Consider the following 19,241-nt stretch of genomic DNA (forward strand, 5'->3'; position numbering starts at 1 on the left):
TGAGGGTAGCTGATGGGTCTCAAAACTTCGGTGAGATAGGGAGTTGTCTATCACAGCATGTGAACACAGATTCCAGCGGATTGAGCGGACGAGACCAATGGAAGGTCCAACGGTCAAGAAGGCGGTCTCTGCAAGCATCATGGAACGTGTAGAGCAGGACAAGACGCAGAAGCTGTCCTGGTCATGCACTGCGCCTAGTTCCATCTCCAGCCATCTTGACTCTTGACTTGCCACTGGATCCAGATGGAATTGCAAAGAGAGAGTGAGTCTGACGCTGTGCAACTCTCCCTCACTTAAATCCAAATCAAGCGCTAGTCTCAACACCATCATCATCACCATCATCACCCTCAACCTTTGAAGTCCTGTGGCGATGGGGGAGCGACGAAGCAGCAGGTGTGGATACACTGGGAGCTGTAGTCACGGACCTGCACACAGGCGGCTCAGGTCTAATGGTCGCTTTACGCTGACCGAAGCAGCAGTGAATCTCGGCTTCTACCTGGACGACTGAGCAGCCCTCTTTAGGAACGCACTGCTCACCCCTGTAGTATGAGGAAGCAGCTAGAAAAGTTGCCCTAAACATTGCCTGCTTCATTACACCCTGGCCAGTTTACCGCGGCTGGTGGGGATCCTGTCTTGGTGGTCGAACAAACACAACAAAACGCAAGGTGACACCATTCATCATTGGCACTTGGAATGTGCACACGCCATTGGACAACCCTAGAGTGACCAGACCAGACAGAAGAACAGCCTTCGTTGCCAGAGAGCTTGCAAGATACAACATTGACATTGCAGCCCAGAGTGAGACTCGTCTTGCCAACAAAGGTTAGCTGACTAAAACTGGAGGTGGATACACTTTTTTTCTGGAGCGGTCGTGGCAGCGATGAGCGTCGTGATGCTGGAGTTGGATTGGCCATCAGGAGTCACCTTGTTCAGAAACTTGCTAGTCTCCCCAAGGGTGTGAACGACCGGCTCATGAGACTGCAGCTTCCGCTACAGAATAGAAGTCAAGCCACCCTGATCAGCACCTATGCCCCCACGATGACCAGCCCGGATGAGATGAGAGGTTCTATGAAGAACTAGACGTCCTACTATCAGCAGTGAGCAGCACCAAAAAGCTGATCTTGCTCGGCAACTTCAATGCAAGAGTAGGGCGCGACTCTGCAGCCTGGCAGGGAGTCGTTGGGAGTTATGGAGTGGGCAAATGTAACAGTAATGGCCTACTCTTACTGAAGACCTGTGCAGCACATGACCTGCTCATCACCAACACAACTTTCCGCCTGCCTACCCGTAACAAGACCTCCTGGATGCACCTCCGCTCTAAGCATTGGCATCTTATTGACTATGTCATTTATCATGTGTGACGCCCAGCAGAGCTACCAGACGGATGATGCTAATGAGAGAGATAAGAAAGACAATGGAGAAACATTCAAAATGCTAATAAGAGTGAAGAGAGGGATTAACGCGAAAGAAACACAATTCAGATATTGACAGACCGGTTGCTTTGAACCTGAACTGTTTGAAGTTTGATGGACAGGTAATACCCCAGTGGGGGATAAAAGGAGCAGGTTTGCTAAGGCACGACACCACGAGACCCTGGAAAGAGCAGTGTGCCCCCACAAGTTGGTGCGAGTTTGGAAGACTGGTTTGCGGGAACCGATCAGAGGCTCACAGGGTGTAAAGGTACAATCGGTGGGAACCTGGGGTGTGTGTCCGCCCTTGCCTGGGTGCCGGGTTCACCGCGGAAGAACGATCGTATCCAGAACGGAGGAGTCACAGTCGGGGACCACAGCAGGATTAAAAGACATCAAAAGGTCTGCCCGAAACCATATTGCATCTCCCTCTCTCTCTCTCTCTCTCTCTCTCTCTCCCCAACGGTACAACAACAGCGATTACTGCGAACTGCACTAATCTGAACTGAACTCTGCTTCACTTAAGACTGATTATTTTACCCCTAGACTGCGATAGATCTTGGCTGATTCCTATTACCCTATTTCTGTGTATATGTGTGTATTATCATTTATATCCTTGCGATTAGTGTACTGTATTACTTATTTCTTTAATAAAACATTATTAATTCCTAGTAATCCAGACTCCAATGAGCGATCCATTTCTGCTGGTTTGGCAACCCAGTTACGGGGTACGTAACATAATTTGGGGATCTTGTCCGGGATTTTGAACACCAACTTTGGGACTGGGTAAATAGATTGGATTAAAATTCCTGAAAGAAAGAAAGGGCAAACAGCAGAAATAGAGATTGAGGAATTTCTAAAGGCGCCAATCTTGGAGGCATTGGAGGATGCCAGGAAATCAGAATTGGCGACTGTTGCAAAACGGTTGAATCGTTTTAAGGGGAAGCCGACAATGAGGAGAGCAGAGATGCACAGAGCTATCATTGAGCATTATGTATCTAAATGTAGCCCCCCTGGCCACCCTCAGGGTCGCTCGGCTCGCTGTCGTCTAGGGAAACAGCCTCGGCCCCGGTAAACTGGGTAATTCGTTTGTGTGGATGCTGTGTGAGGTACCCCACCCTGCCCAAATAACAGACAATACACCAGATGCAATTAAATGACATACAGTTTATAGAGGTGCAGTCGACGTTTCAGGCCGAGACCCTTCGTCAGGACTAACTGAAGGAAGAGTGAGTAAGGGATTTGAAAGTTGGAGGGGGAGGGGGAGATCCAAAATGATAGGAGAAGACAGGAGGGGGAGGGATAGAGCCAAGAGCTGGACAGGTGATAGGCAAAGGGGGATACGAGAGGATCAAGGGACAGGAGGTCCGGGAAGAAAGACAAGGGGGGGGACCCAGAGGATGGGCAAGAGGTATATTCAGAGGGACAGAGGGAGAAAAAGGAGAGTGAGAGAAAGAATGTGTGCATAAAAATAGGTAACAGATGGGGTACGAGGGGGAGGTGGGGCCTAGCGGAAGTTAGAGAAGTCAATGCTCATGCCATCAGGTTGGAGGCTACCCAGACGGAATATAAGGTGTTGTTCCTCCAACCTGAGTGTGGCTTCATCTTTACAGTGGACGAGGCCGTGGATAGACATGTCAGAATGGGAATGGGATGTGGAATTAAAATGTGTGGCCACTGGGAGATCCTGCTTTCTCTGGCGGACAGAGCGTAGATGTTCAACAAAGCGGTCTCCCAGTCTGCGTTGGGTCCCGCCAATATATAAAAGGCCACATCGGGAGCACCGGACGCAGTATATCACCCCAGTCGACTCACAGGTGAAGTGTTGCCTCACCTGGAAGGACTGTTTGGGGCCCTGAATGGTGGTAAGGGAGGACACGGATAAGTGCCAGGAGGGAGATCAGTGGGGAGGGATGGGGAGGACGAATGGACAAGGGAGTTGTGTAGGGAGCGATCCCTGCGGAATGCAGAGAGAGGGGGAGAGGGAAAGATGTGCTTAGTGGTGGGATCCCATTGGAGGTGGCGGAAGTTACGGAGAATAATATGTTGGACCCGGAGGCTGGTGGGGTGGTAGGTGAGGACCAGGGGAACCCTATTCCTAGTGAGGTGGCGGGAGGATGGAGTGAGAGCTGTTGTAGTCTGGCGTACTGACCTCTACCTTGCCGAGGCACAGCGACAACTCGCGGATACCTCCTCTTATTTACCCCTCGATCGTGACCCCACTAAGGAGCACCAGGCCATTGTCTCCCACACCATCACCGACTTTATCCGCTCAGGGGATCTCCCATCCACTGCTACCAACCTTATAGTTCCCACACCCCACACTTCCCGTTTCTACCTCCTACCCAAGATCCACAAACCTGCCTGTCCTGGCCGACCTATTGTCTCAGCTTGCTCCTGCCCTACCGAACTCACTTCTGCATACCTCGACACTGTTTTATCACCCCTTGTTCAATCCCTTTCGACCTATGTTCGTGACACTTCTCACGCTCTTAAACTTTTCGATGATTTTAAGTTCCCTGGCCCCCACCGCTTTATTTTCACCATGGATGTCCAGTCCTTATATATTTCCATCCCCCATCAGGAAGGTCTCAAAGCTCTATGCTTCTTTTTGGATTCCAGACCTAATCAGTTCCCCTCTACCACCACTCTGCTCCGTCTAGCGGAATTAATCCTTACTCTTAATAATTTCTCCTTTGGCTCCTCCCACTTCCTCCAAACTAAAGGTGTAGCTATGGGCACCCGTATGGGTCCTAGCTATGCCTGCCTTTTTGTTGGGTTTGTGGAACAATCTATGTTCCGTGCCTATTCTGGTATCTGTCCCCCACTTTTCCTTCGCTACATCGACAACTGCATTGGCGCTGCTTCCTGCACGCATGCAGAACTCATTGACTTTATTAACTTTGCTTCCAACTTTCACCCTGCCCTCAAGTTTACCTGGTCCATTTCCGACATCTCCCTCTCCTTTCTAGATCTTTCTGTCTCTGTCTCTGGAGACTGATGTCTACTATAAGCCTACTGACTCTCACAGCTATCTGGACTATTCCTCTTCTCACCCTGTCTCTTGCAAAAACGCCATCCCCTTCTTGCAATTCCTCCGTCTCTGCCGCATCTGCTCTCAGGATGAGGCTTTTCATTCTAGGACGAGGGAGCTGTCCTCCTTTTTTAAAGAAAGGGGCTTCCCTTCCTCCACTATCAACTCTGCTCTTAAACGCATCTCCCCCATTTCACGTACATCTGCTCTCACTCCATCCTCCCACCACCCCACTAGGAATAGGGTTCCCCTGGTCCTCACCTACCACCCCACCAGCCTCTGGGTCCAACATATTATTCTTCGTAACTTCCGCCACCTCCAACGGGATTCCACCACTAAGCACATCTTTTCCTCCCCCCATCTCTCTGCATTCCGCAGGGATCGCTCCCTACACAACTCCCTTGTCCATTCGTCCCCCCCATCCCTCCCCACTGATCTCCCTCCTGGCACTTATCCGTGTAAGCGGAACAAGTGCTACACATGCCCTTACACTTCCTCCCTTACCACCATTCAGGGCCCCAAACAGTCCTTCCAGGTGAGGCAACACTTCACCTGTGAGTCGACTGGGGTGATATACTGCGTCCGGTGCTCCCGATGTGGCCTTTTATATATTGGCGAGACCAGACGCAGACGGGGAGACCGCTTTGCTGAACATCTACGCTCTGTCCGCCAGAGAAAGCAGGATCTCCCAGTGGCCACACATTTTAATTCCACATCCCATTCCCATTCTGACATGTCTATCCACGGCCTCCTCTACTGTAAAGATGAAGCCACACTCAGGTTGGAGGAACAACACCTTATTTTCCGTCTGGGTAGCCTCCAACCTGATGGCATGAACATTGACTTCTCTAACTTCCGCTAGGCCCCACCTCTCCCTCGTACCCTATCTGTTACTTATTTTTATGCACACATTCCTTCTCTCACTCTCCTTTTTCTCCCTCTGTCCCTCTGAATATACCTCTTGCCCATCCTCTGGGTTACCACCCCCCCTTGTCTTTCTTCCCGGACCTCCTGTCCCATGATCCTCTCATATCCCCTTTTGCCAATCACCTGTCCAGCTCTTGGCTCCATCCCTCCCCCTCCTGTCTTCTCCTATCATTTTGGATCTCCCCCTCCCCCTCCAACTTTCAAATCCCTTACTCACTCTTCCTTCAGTTAGTCCTGACGAAGGGTCTCGGCCTGAAACGTTGACTGCACCTCTTCCTACAGATGCTGCCTGGCCTGCTGCGTTCACCAGCAACTTTTATGTGTCTTGCTTGAATTTCCAGCATCTGCAGAATTCCTGTTGTTTACAGTTTATAGATATTACTGGAATTATATAATTAAGAGAGAATAAAATATAAATGGAAAATAAAAGGTGCCACACTTATCAAAGTTCAATCTCTTCGTGCACAAAATCCGTTGGAGCTCAAGGACCTTCTTCTTCACCCTGCGACCCCTCGGACCACCTCGACCGGCAGATGGGACCAACAACGGTGGTCGACCAGACGATCCACACGAATCCGTCTCTGTCTCCTTGCCGAACGTCCCGCTCGGGGTCCGACCCCGTTAGCGGACTCACAGCACCTCGTCCATCCTCTGTCTCGCTCTCCCGCTTTCTGCCCCCAAAACCGCCTCGCAAACAGTATCTTCAAATACACCAAAACCATAACAACTATCCCAATTGGTTAATAATATATTTCTTATCACCCTCTAAACCACAACAAGCTGCTAGCGCAAACTTTCTCAGCGTTTAAGACAACAAAGCTGTATTCCCCAGATTAACATAACAAAGACGCCATTTTAATTAGCCTCCGCAGTAACATAAAAATCGAAACCCCCTTACATAAAGGTGTGTTTCCCCAAGGGGAGCTGGAGGTGGTGTCTATGAGCAAACCTGGTGGAGAAGCAGTACAGCTGCAGATGGAAAAATTAAGACTCGAGCATGAGTTCTGAGTCAAGCAATTAGAACGAGAAGAGAAGCAGTTAGAATGGGAGGAGAGAGTAAGGCTGTTAGAACGAGAAGAGAGAGAGAAGGAAAGGGAATTTGAGCTGGAGAAGTTAAGGATGACGCTAGAGAGGGGCCACATGCCAAACCAAGGTGGAGGGTTCAGGGCGACCCAGGAGGTTAGGCTGGTTCCCCCATTTGAGGAGGCCAATGTTGATCGGTACTTTCTGCATTTTGAAAAAGTCACTGCAAGTCAGGACTGGCCGAGGGATAAGTGGGCCGTTTTGCTTCAGAGCGTACTTAAGGGGAAGGCTCAGCAAGCTTACTCTGCTTTGTCCGCAGAAGATGCCCAGAGGTATGATATGGTGAAAGAGGCTATACTCAGGATTTATGATTTGGTCCCAGAGGCATACCGGCAGAGGTTCTGGAACGTGAGGAAGCAGTATTTAGAGTCTACCCTTAATAGGCTGATCTGATGTGACAACAACATCATGTACCGTCCCCTTGCATCGCCTCAGGACATCCGGACATACATCTGCATGCCGGTTAATTAACTTTATCAGCGGCTCACTCTGTTCAGGGTTTAAGTGAGAGACCTTATCAGCAAAGTTGGCCAAAACAACAGAGCTCTCCAATCTGGTCGGCACCATATTTATCAGTATTAAGCACGTATTTAGAGTTTGCCCGTGAGATGCAGATGTATTGTGAGCGTTGGTGCACCTCGAAAGGGATCCGTGGGGATTATGACAGACTGCTACAGCTAATACTGATTGAGCAGTTTAAAAGTTGTGTCCCTGAAGGTATGAGGCCCTATCTAGATGAGAAAGAGGCAGAAACCTTGGCCGCAACTGCTAAGTTAGCGGATGAATACACATTAACGCACAAAGCGAAGTTTACCCCGAGTAAAAGCTACCAGAAGGGTAGTCAAGAGGGCGAAGAAAGTCCGCCAGAAAAGCCAGAAAGTAAGCTGGGGACTAGTGAGAAGGATACGGAAGACCGGGAGCAGTTTGGTAGGAAGTCTCCTGGGGTCGTATGCTATAATTGTGGGAAAGCCGGTCACTTTGCGTCCAGGTGCTTTGCCCCAAAGAAGGAGACGGGGAAAGGAAAAACGACGAGCTGGTAAACAAACCGCTAGGGGAGAAGAGGTCTGATAGAGTTCAGGAAGGGCGCAAGAAGTTTATTTCAGCTGGATTGCTGTCGGTAAAGGAGGGGTCAAACCCAGTTCCAGTACGGATCTGGAGAGACACTGGGGCTTGTCAGTCATTGATCTTAAGGAGGATGTTAGACTTTAGTTCAGAGACCGAGACTGGGGAGGTCAGTGTGATAAAAGGCATTGGGAAAGGGACTGAAGCAGTACCTTTGCACCAGATACACCTAAAAAGCGACTTGGTCTCCGGACCGGTCACGATCGGGGTGAGGCCCGAATTACCGATGGAGGACGTGGAGGTCTTACTCGGTGATGACCTTGCAGGCGGAAATGTGTACCCAACAGTAAAGCTGACGAGCAAACTTGCCAGGACTGAGTACCCGCCCATGGACTCACAGGTTTATCCCATTTGCACAGTAACTCAACGCATGTCCAGAAAGGCTGCCGAAGTGAATATAGATTTAGCTGAGACGTTTTTACCAGCCTTGTACCAGGAGGGGTTAGAAAGTGAGAAGAAGGAGCATAGTGGAGCGGAAGGAAGTGAGGGAGTTGAGGTAGATTTATCATTAGCGAGGAAGGAATTTATACAGGCACAGGAACGAGATGAGGAGCTGATAGTTTTGAAGGAGACAGCTCTCTCTGAAGCAGAAATAAAAAGGGAACCATTGGGCTATTATGTGAAGGAGGGAGTACTGATGAGGAAATGGAGACCAAGTACCGTGCTTGCAGATGAGGAGTGGGGGGCGGTACACCAGGTGGTAGTGCCGAAAATTTACAGGGATGAGATTTTTAACCTGGCCCACAAGATACCCCTCGGTGGACATTTTGGGGTGAGGAAAGCAGTCGATAGAATTATGAAAGAGTTTTACTGGCCGAACATGAGGGAGGATATTATTGAGTATTTTAGACATGAGCGGACACAGTTAGAGCCTATTAATATGTTAAAAGCTTACCACGATCAGAAAGCAGATCTAGTCGGTGTTATCAGGAAAATTAATGAGGTTGGGGTGCCAAATGATAAGGGGAAAACCCATCTTGAAAAGATAAATATGGTGCCGACCAGATTGGAGAACTCTATTGTTTTGGCCAACTTTGCTGATAAGGTCTCTCACTTAAACCCCGAACAGAGTGAGCCGCTGATAAAGCTAATTAACCGGCATGCAGATGTGTGTCTGGATGTCCCGAGGCGATGCAAGGGGACGGTACATGGTGTTGTTGTCACATCAGATCAACCTATTAAGCAACATCCCTATAGGATGATTAATTCAGTGATTAAAAAGGTTAAAGAACGTAGAAGTGAATATTGACGATTTAGTGGTCTGGAGTAACACGTGGGAGGAGCACATTGTGGAACTGTTTAAACAGCTGTCTGAAGCCAACCTGACAGTGAACCTCGCGAAAAGTGAGTTCGGCCACGCGAAGGTCACTTGTCTGGGGTATGTGGTAGGACAGGGGCAGCTGGCACCGATCCAGGCTATCTCTGAAGTCCCCACCCCGACAGACAAGAGAGCCCTGAGAAGGTTCTTGGGGATGGTGGGGTACTATCGGAAGTTTTGCAAAAACTTTGCGGATATTTCCCCCCTTCTTACTAAGCTCTCGCCGAAGAATGCGAAGTTTGTGTGGAACGACCTTTGTCACCAAGCCTTCGAGAGTCTGAAGGCGATTCTGTGTCACCACCCTGTATTGAATGCGCCTGACTTTTCAAAGCCCTTCTCCCTAGCAACAGATGCTAGCGACGAAGTGGCAGGGGCGGTGCTGTTGCAGACAGACAAAGAGGAAATTGAACACCCAGTGGCTTATTTTTCTAAGAAGTTTAATGTGCACCAGAGAAGTTATTCCACTGTGGAGAAGGAATTACTGGCAATCATACTGGCATTACAACATTTTGAAGTTTATATTTGTCCGGCACGGAAACCACTGATAGTTTACACTGATCACAATCCATTAGTGTTTTTGGCCACAATGAAGGATAAAAACAAATGCTTACTAAGTTGGAGCCCGGTCTTACAGGAATTTGATATTAAGATAACACATATAAAAGGAACGGACAATGTGATTGCTGACTGTCTGTCAAGGTGTTAAAACTTAAAGTTCTCTGTAATAGCCGAATAGCTGATGACTACCTGTATATTAGTGTGTATCTAATAATGTGCATTCATGCCCATAATTTTTACCCCGGTAAAAATCCTTTTAAGGGTAGGGGTGTCATGTGTGACGCCCAGCAGAGCTACCGGACAGATGATGCTAATGAGAGAGATAAGAAAGACAATGGAGAAACATTCCACGAGACCCTGGAAAGAGCAGTGTGCCCCCACAAGTTGGTGAATGTTTGGAGGACCGGTTCGCGGGAACCGACCAGAGGCTCAAAGGGTGTAAAGGTACGATCGGTGGGAACCTGGGGTGTGTGTCCGTCCTTGCCTGGGTGCCGGGTTCACCGCGGAAGAACGGTCGTATCCGGAACGGAGGGGTCACAGTCGGGGACCACAGTGGGATTAGAAGACATCAAAAAGGTCTGCCTGAAACCAAATTGCATCTCTCTCTCTCTCTCCCCAACGGTACGACAACAGCGATTACTTCGAACTGCACTAAACTGAACTGAACTCTGCTTCACATAAGATTGATCATTTGACCTCTAGACTGCGATAGAGCTTCGTTGATTCCTATTACCCTGGTTCTGTGTATATGTGCGTATTATCATTGCTAACCTGTTACATTTATATCCTTACGATTAGTGTACTGTATTACTTATTTTTTTAATAAAACGTTATTAGCTCCTAGTAATCCAGACTCCAATGAGCGGTCCATTTCTGCTGGTTTGGCAACCCAGTTACGGGGTACGTAACACATTGTTAGGAGAAAAGACAGGCAGGATGTCAGTGACCAAAGCCATGTGGGGCGTTGATCGCTGGACAGACCACAGGCTCATTGTCTCCAAAATGAAGCTCCGCATCAGACCCAAGAGGCGACCACAAGGAAGCAAGGCTATGAAAAGAATCAATGTGGTCGGGCTGAAGAACCCCAGCATTGCTTCAGCACTGGCTGAAGATTTAGAAACCAAGCTTGCTGACCTACAGTTTGCAGGCAGCGCTGTGGACGACTGGGAACGCTTCAGGGATGCTGTCCGTTCATCTGCACTGAAGATGCCAGGTCTCTCTACCCACAAGCAGCATGACTGGTTCGATGAGAATGATGAGGAGATACAGGCTCTGCTTGTTGAAAGGCACTGCCTTCATCGTGTCCAGAACGACCCATCATCAGCTGCCAAGAAAAACGCCTTCACCAGTGCTCGCAGGACAGTCCCGAATAAACTGCGTATGATGCAAGATACCTGGCTGAGCGCCAAGGCAGATGAAATACAGGGATACGCTGACAGAGACGACTTGAAACGGTTCTATGAAGCCCTCAACACTCTCTACGGACCTCAGTCTCTCGGGAGTTCGCCCCTCCTGAGTATAGATGGTACAACTCTCATTACAGAGAAGGCGCAGATCCTGCAGAGATGGGCTGAACACTTTGAAGCCGTCCTCAACCGACCGTCATCTATTAATGATAAGGCGATAGACAGTATTCCACAGGTCGACATCAACAGCGGCATGGATGACCTACCGGTAGTAGCCGAAGTCACAGAAGCTGTCAGCCAGCTAACCAGCGGCAAAGCCCCAGGGGCAGGTGCCATACCTGCAGAGATCTACAAAGCCGGTGGTCCTGTACTTAAAGAGAAGCTCACCGAGTTTTCCAGTCTTTCTGGAAGCAAGGATCCATTCTTCAGGAACTTAAAGATGCATCCATCGTACACCTCTCCAAGAGGAAGGACAATCGACAAGTATGCGACAACCACCGAGGAATCTCGCTGCTCTCCATCGTAGGAAAAACCCTTGCAAGAGTGCTGATAGATCGTCTGGTCGCTCATCTGGAGCTGGGCCTGCTGCCAGAGTCAGAGTGTGGCTTTCGCAAAGGTCGTGGGACTATTGACATGATTTTTGCCGCGCACTAACTCCAGGAGAAGTGTCAGGAGCAGAATCGCGAACTCTGCACAACTTCTGTTGACCTCACGAAAGACTTCGACACTGTCTGCCGACAAGGCCTGAGGAGGATCATGTCAAAGTTCGGCTGCCCCGCCAAATTCATTCAGATGGTATGCCGTTTCCGTGATGGCACGATAGCCAGAGTGCTGGGTGGCGGAGGCGTTCCCAGTCACCAATGGCATCAAACAGGGCTGTGTGCTCGCACCCTCACTGTTCAGCATGATGTTTTCTGCCATGCTGAATGTTGCCTTCCAGGACAGTGATGCTGGAATCAGCCTCAAGTACAGAGTGGATGGGAAGCTCTTCAACCTGAGGAGACTTCAAGCTATTACCAAAGTGAAGGAGACTGTTCTGAGAGACTTCCTCTTTGCCGATGACTGCGCCCTGTGTGCTGGCTCGGAGCCAGAGATGCAAGTCAATATGGACAAATTCTCCGCGGCTTGTGACAACTCTAGACTCATCATCAACACCAAAAGAACCGAAATCATGCACCAGCCTGCCCCCCATGCACTGTACACAGAACCGGAAATCACAATCAAAGGACAGAAACTACGGGCAGTTGACCTTGGCAGCACCCTCTCCCGAGCAGTGACTATCTTTACAGAAGTTAACTGCAGAATAGCGAAGGCAAGTTCTGCTTTCGGTAGACTGCTCCCCACTGTATGGGAACACCGAGGAATCAGCCCAGCAGCAAAACTGAAGGTCTACAGAGCCGCGGTACTGTATGCCTGTGAAACGTGCACTGTGTATCGAAGGCACGTAAGACAGCTCAACCATTTCCACATGACTTGTTTTTGTTGAATATTAGGCATCAGATGGCAAGATGAAGTACCAGACCCTGAAGTTCTCTCTAGGGCAAGTCCACACACTACTGATGAGAGCACAGAGCCGCTGGGCAGGTCATGTCATCCGCATGCCGGACGAGCGTATACCCAAGCAGCTCCTTTTTGGGACCTCTCTACAGGAAGACGCTCGTATGGAGGGCAGAAGAAACGTTACAAAGACACACTAACGGACTCCCTGAAGTCACTTGACATAGACACGACCTCCTGGGAAACGCTGGCACAAAACCGCCCTACCTGGCACGGCCTCATCCACAAGGGCTGTCAAGCTTACGAGGCAAGGCGCATTGCTGAGGCACAATATAAGCGCGAGTTGCGTTAAGTCCAGAGCCACCAGCGCAACTACTGCAGTGCCTACAGACATCTGCCCAACATGTGCCACGACATTCCGTGCCCGATTGGCCTGACCAGTCATCTTCGGACACACCGCGTCCAGTCTCAAAGTGACTAATGGTGTCGAGGTCTTCATCGACGACGATGATGGATGAACAACAATCTCTTTTACCAATCAACTTCCCAGCTCTTTACTTCATCCCTCCCCCTCCCGGTTTATCCTATCACCTGGTGTTTCTCCCTCCTCTTCCCCCATCTTTCAAATCTATTCCTCATCTTTTTTTTCTCCAGTCTCGGCCCGAAACGTCAACTGTACTTTTTTCCATAGATGCTGCCTGGCCTGCTGAGTTCCTCCAGCACTTTGCGTGTGGATTTTCTCTTGTCATGGGAAAAGAAGCTGTTTAACCCGTGATCAGTGCTGGAGAGACAATCAATTGTACAGTCAACAAATGAATGAACACCCATCAACTGGATACAACCTGGATCACCTAATCAGCCCCTAGCCCCTGACATGATTATGGGATCCACTTGGACGATCTTCTCTGCCCTCTGGTGGACAAATCAGGAGCTACAGTAGGGTCTGTCCTGCGTCTCCATACAGCATGGCAGATCAGGAATTCAATTGCAGTCACCTCACCCACCTACAGCACAAGGTCACAACGAGGGAGAGGGGAGCAGTATATCTAATGTACACCACTCATGGACCTTCATACAGTTGAGAGGGGACTGGAAGTAAACAGACTGAGCTAGTGTTCAAGTTCCTGGGTGTCAAAATCTCTGAAGATTTATCCTGGGCCCATAATATTGATACAATTACGAAGAAGGCACGAGAGCAGGTATATTTTATGAGGAGTTTGAGGAGATTTGGTATGTCACTAAAGACACTTGCAAATTTATACCGATGTACTGTGGAGAGCATTCTAACTGGTTGCATCACTGTCTGGCATGGAGGGGTCACTGCACGGAATTGGAAAAAGCTGCATAAAGTTGTAAACTCTCTCAGCTCCATCATGGGCACTAGCCTCCCTCCTCCTCAAGGACACCATCAAATGGTGATGCCCCGAGAAGACAACATCCATCATTAAGGACCCCCATCACCCAGGACATGCCCTCTTCTCATTGCTACCATCAGGGAGGAGGTACAGGAGCCTAAAGGCACACACTCAATGATTCAGGAACAGCTTCTTCCCCTCTGCCATCTGATTTCTGAACAGACAATGCCCCTATGAACACCACCTCATCATTTTCCCCTCTCTTTTAGCAGTAATTTAATTTTTTGAAAAATATATTCTGCTTACAGTAATTTATAGTTTTGATGTATTGCACTGTACTGCTACCACAAAATAACAAATTTCATGACATTTGTGTGATATTAAACCTGATGCAGGTCCTGACCAGCTGCCCGTATCTGGAGAGATTTGGGAAGGATGGTGTGGACTGGGGGGAGGGGATTAGCAGAGGGGGTGTGCTGGACCATGATCACACTGTTATGTACCCCTAGGGGTCATATTTTTTTATGGACTATACCTTTAAAGAGAGAGAGAGAATTGTTCAACACAAGCACCTTGTTATTAAGAGAGAGAGAGAGAGGCAAAGACTGCTTTGAGATGGTGTTATCATTTCTCTGCAGCATGTTTACACTTTTGCAAGGACACTGCCAGCTTCTGATTTCCTGCAGAGCGAGAGAAAGGAGGCGCTACTTGATGGACGGCTGGTGTTCAGCGTGGTGAGATAAATAGAAGGTCAGCTGATAGACTGACAGACACATGGTTTTGGACACTGGATGAACTTTGTTGTGCCCGAAGAAAAGGGTAGGTTTTTGGAGGATCGATCAGTGGCTCTCACAGTGTGAAAAAGGATGTGACCGGTGGGGAGTTATTCTTGTGTTCAACCCTTGCCTGGGTTGATAATTCCACTAATTCCACCACAGAAGAATGGTCCCCTTTGTTGTGGTCATATTCGGTGACTTCTAAAGGATTTCGGAGGACAACAGGAAGATTGATGACATCAGCTCACCTGAAGACTCAAACCTACCTCTCTCTCTCTCTGTCCATCACTACCCAACTCAATACCATGAACTGAACTGAACTTTGCTCATCACCATAAGACTGTATCTATTTACCCCGAGGCTTGAAGAGGCTTGGTTTTTCTATTTCCACACTTATATACATATAGTCTCTGCTAACCTGTTTTAATATATCTGAATTTATATTACTGTATTGTGTAGTTACTAATAAATAATATTAGTTAATAGCAATACCAGACTCCAAAGTGTTTCCCATTTCTGCTGGTTCTTGAACCCGTCACGGGGTACGGGACAAAATTAACTACCATTGTGGATCAGCAGGTCACCCACATCACAACAGTACCCACACTCGCCAAAGAACTTCACAACATGACTTGATGGAGGTGTATAAGATGACCAGAGACTTTTTCCCAGAGTGGGAATGGCTAGTACCGGGGGCATAATTTTAAGGTAATTGGAGGGACATAAAGCAGGGGGTGGGGGGGGGGATATCAGAGCTAAGTTCTTTACAGAGAATGGTGGGTGTGTGCAACACCCTGCTGGGGAGGGGGGGAGGTGGTTACAGACAGATACACTGGGGACATTTAAGAGACTCTTAGATAGAAAAATGGAGGGTTATGTAGAAAGGAAGGGTTAGATTGATCTTAGAGTAGGTTAAAAGGTCGGCACAGCATTGCAGGCTGAAGATTCTGTACCGTGCTGTAATGTTCTATCTAGCAGCCTGTCTGAGAGTGGGGGTCTGTGCATTGAGCAAGAGTTGCCCCATTAAAGAAATTTGTATTTATAGACCTTCCTTACAACTCCAGGATATTTCAATGTGTTTTTCTGCCAATGAGTTGCTTTGGAAGAATAGTCAATGTGGCAAGGTGGGAGCAAAGTACTTCCTAGTGGTACACTGAAAGATCCCACAAGCAGTGACAATCCCACAAGCCTGTTGGAGGGAAGGTTTTGGCTAGCACACCCTCACTCCCATTTGTGGGCAAGTAAGACCCCAACGCCAGCAGATCCTTTCTTACATAAGGGGTCCAAAACTGTTCTCAATATTCCAAGTGTGGTCTGACCAATGCCTTATGATGCTTCAGTATTACATGCTTGCTCTTATGATAATGATCCTGAACTCTCTGCACACTCCCAGGTTACTGAATAGTGACAAGCAGAGTTTATGAAAAAAGCCAGCAGTGGGGAGGGTCACTGAAATCTCACTGCAGCCTGGTTCCTCCTGATGTTCAAAACTGATGAATGGGCCATGGAATGTGTCTGGCTTATGAGAACAGGAACACAGAGGCACTGTCAGTGTAGACAAGAGACTGCAAAGTAGAAGTTTTATTGGTGCAGAGTATAGGACAGTAGATTGAAGTACAGCAGAGAGGGAGATAGGTTACAGATGGCTTTGCCTCTGAACTGAGCCAACACCCTCACACCACACCATCATCTCATTCAGCTGGGGGACATTCCTTTTCAACAAGGATCGAAGGTGTAGTTACCGGCAGCTCAAAGGGCAGCACTCTTGAGTCAGAGGTCTGTCCCAGACTCCAGTATGACACAAAAGAGACTGCAGCAGTTTGATCTGGGCTGTTTTAAAGTGGGAAGGTGAGCTCTGCCATACTTTTCATAAAGCTAAAGTTATTTCTGTATAAAGCCTGTGTTGTCTCAAAAAATGCATTTAAATCTTGGACAACACTACTAATTGACAGAAGGAAATTTAACTAATTTTCCCATAACTATTCATTGTAGTCCTTCATAGAAACATAGAAAACCTACAGCACAATACAGGCCCATTGGCCCGCAAAGCTGTGCCGAACATGTCCCTACCTTAGAACTACCTAGGCTTACCTGTAGCCCTCTATTCTTCGAAGCTCCATGTATCTATCCAGGAGTCTCTTAAAAGACCCTATCACTTCCGCCTCCACCAATGTCACCAGCAGCCCATTCCACACACTCACCACTCTCTGCGTAAAAAAAACTTACCTCTGACATCTCCTCTGTACCTACTTCCAAGCACCCTTAAAACTATGCCTTCTCGTGCTAGCCATTTCAGCCCTGGGGAAAAGCCTCTGACTATCCACACAATCAAAGCCTCTCATTATCTTGTACACCTCTATCAGGTCACCTCTCATCCTCCATCACTCCAAGGAGAAAAGGCTGAATTCACTCAACCTATTCTCATAAGGCATGCTCCCCAATCCAGGCAACGACCCTGTAAATCTCCTCTGCACCCTTTCTATGGTTTCCAAGTCCTTCCTGTAGTGAGGTGAGCAGAACTGAGCACAGTACTCCAAGTGGGGTCTGACCAGGGTCCTATATAGCTGCAACATTACCTCTCAGTTTTTAAACTCAATCCCACGATTGATGAAAGCTAATGCACCATATGCCTTCTTAACCAGAGTCAACCTGTGCAGCAGCTTTGAGTGTCCTATGGACTCAGACCCCAAGATCCCTCTGATCCTCCACACTGCCAAGAGTCTTGCCATTAATGCTATATTCTGCCACCATATTTGACCTACCAAAATGAACCACCTCACACTTATCTGGGTTGAACTCCATCTGCCACTTCTCAGCCCAGTTTTGCATCCTATCAATGTCCCGCTGTAACCTCTGACAGTCCTCCACACTATCCACAACACCCCCAACCTTTGTGTCATCAGCAAATTTACTAACCCATCCCTCCATTTCCTCATCCAGGTCATTTATAAAGATCACAAAGAGTAGGGGTCCAAGAACAGATCCCTGAGGCACACCACTGGTCACCGGCCTCCATGCAGAATATGACCCATCTACAACCACTCTTTGCCTTCTGTGGGCAAGCTAGTTCTGGATCCACAAAGCAATGTCCCCTTCAATCCCATGCCTCCTTACTTTCTCAATTAGCCCTACATGGGGTACCTTGTCAAATGCCTTGCTGAAATCCATATACAGTACATCAACTGCTCTACCATCATCAATGTGTTTAGTCACATTCTCAAAAAATTCAATCAGGTTCATATGGCACGAGCTGCCCTTGACAAAGCCATGCTGACTATTCCTAATCATATTATACCTCTCCAAATGTTCAAAAATTGTGCCTCTCAGGATCTTCTCCATCAACTTACCAACCACTGAAGTAAGACTCACTGGTCTATAATTTCCTGGGCTATCTCTACTCCCTTTCTTGAATAAGGGAACAACATCCGCAACCCTCCAATCCTCTGGAACCTGTCCCGTCCCCATTGGTGATGCAAAAATCATTACCAGGGGCTCAGCAATCTCCTCCCTCGCTTCCTACAGTAGCCTGGGGTACATCTCATCTGGTCCTGGTGACTTATCCAACTTTATGCTTTCCAAAAGCTCCAGCACATCCTCTTCATCGATATCTACATGCTTAAGCTTTTCAGTCTGCTGCAAGTCATCCCCACAATCACCAAAATCCTTTTCCGTAGTGAATACTGAAGCAAAAGTATTCATTAAGTACCTCTGCCATCCTCTCCGGTTCCATACACACTTTTCTACTGTCATGTTTGATTGGTCCTATTCTCTCACATGTTATCCTCTTGCTCTTCACATACTTGTAGAATGCCTTGGGGTTTTCTTTAATCCTGTCCGCCAAGGCCTTCTCATGGTCCCTTCTGGCTCTCCTACTTTCATTCTTAAATTCCTTCCAGCTAGGCTTATAATCTTCTAGATCTCTATCAAGAGGACTACAACCCCGTTGTTGGATTTGGAGGCTTGCATGCTTCAATGACCCAGTCAGGGTTACCTATGCCAAACAGGTCAAAGGTCAGACTAAGTGTGGTTCTGATTTGGGGATTTAGCTCAGAGTTAATAACCATAACTGGTCAAACAAAACTGTTATGTAAACAGCTTCTACTGAGTGCAATGGTATTCTTGAGTCTCCATCCAAGACTTGCATGACTAACAGTAGTGAAAAACTGAGACGAAGCTTCTGACATAATGAAGGAAGACCTGAACACCGTCAGGGACGGAGGACCTTCATTGCTGCCCTAGATGCCAGTGGCTTAACAAGCAGTAAGTAATTCATTGTAGTCTTTAAGCTGTGAAATGGCTGAAATATGGTTAGATCATTTCAGTTAATTGACCCAGGGTAGACAGGTGGCAGATTCATCAAGGCAAGAGATTCCTCTCCAGCACAGGATGAGGATTTGGAGACGTAAAACTGCAATGCTCCCACGCACATAGCCTTCGTTGCCACACAGCTGGAATTTTCTTTTGCATAATGTTTTATTAAAGTGCCATGCAGTTTTCAGGTTGTGTAAAAACTTCCTGCTCAGAGTACAGCTGTAAAAAACAATTAGAGGGGACATTGATTGCAGTAGTCAGCTTTCAAAATAACATTTTTCTGTTCAGGCAATTGTAGATTCAGCTAAGAATCCTTAATAGGAATGTTTCAGGGAGAAGGTGGAACAGGGGAATAAATCAGCCATGATGGAATGGTGGAGCAGACTCTATGAGCTGACTGGCCCAATTCTGCTCCTATGATCTTGATCTCCAAGGTCCAGTGCTG

The sequence above is a fragment of the Mobula hypostoma genome, chromosome 2 (assembly GCF_963921235.1).
Source record: "Mobula hypostoma chromosome 2, sMobHyp1.1, whole genome shotgun sequence".
Classification (NCBI taxonomy): Eukaryota; Metazoa; Chordata; class Chondrichthyes; order Myliobatiformes; family Myliobatidae; genus Mobula; species Mobula hypostoma.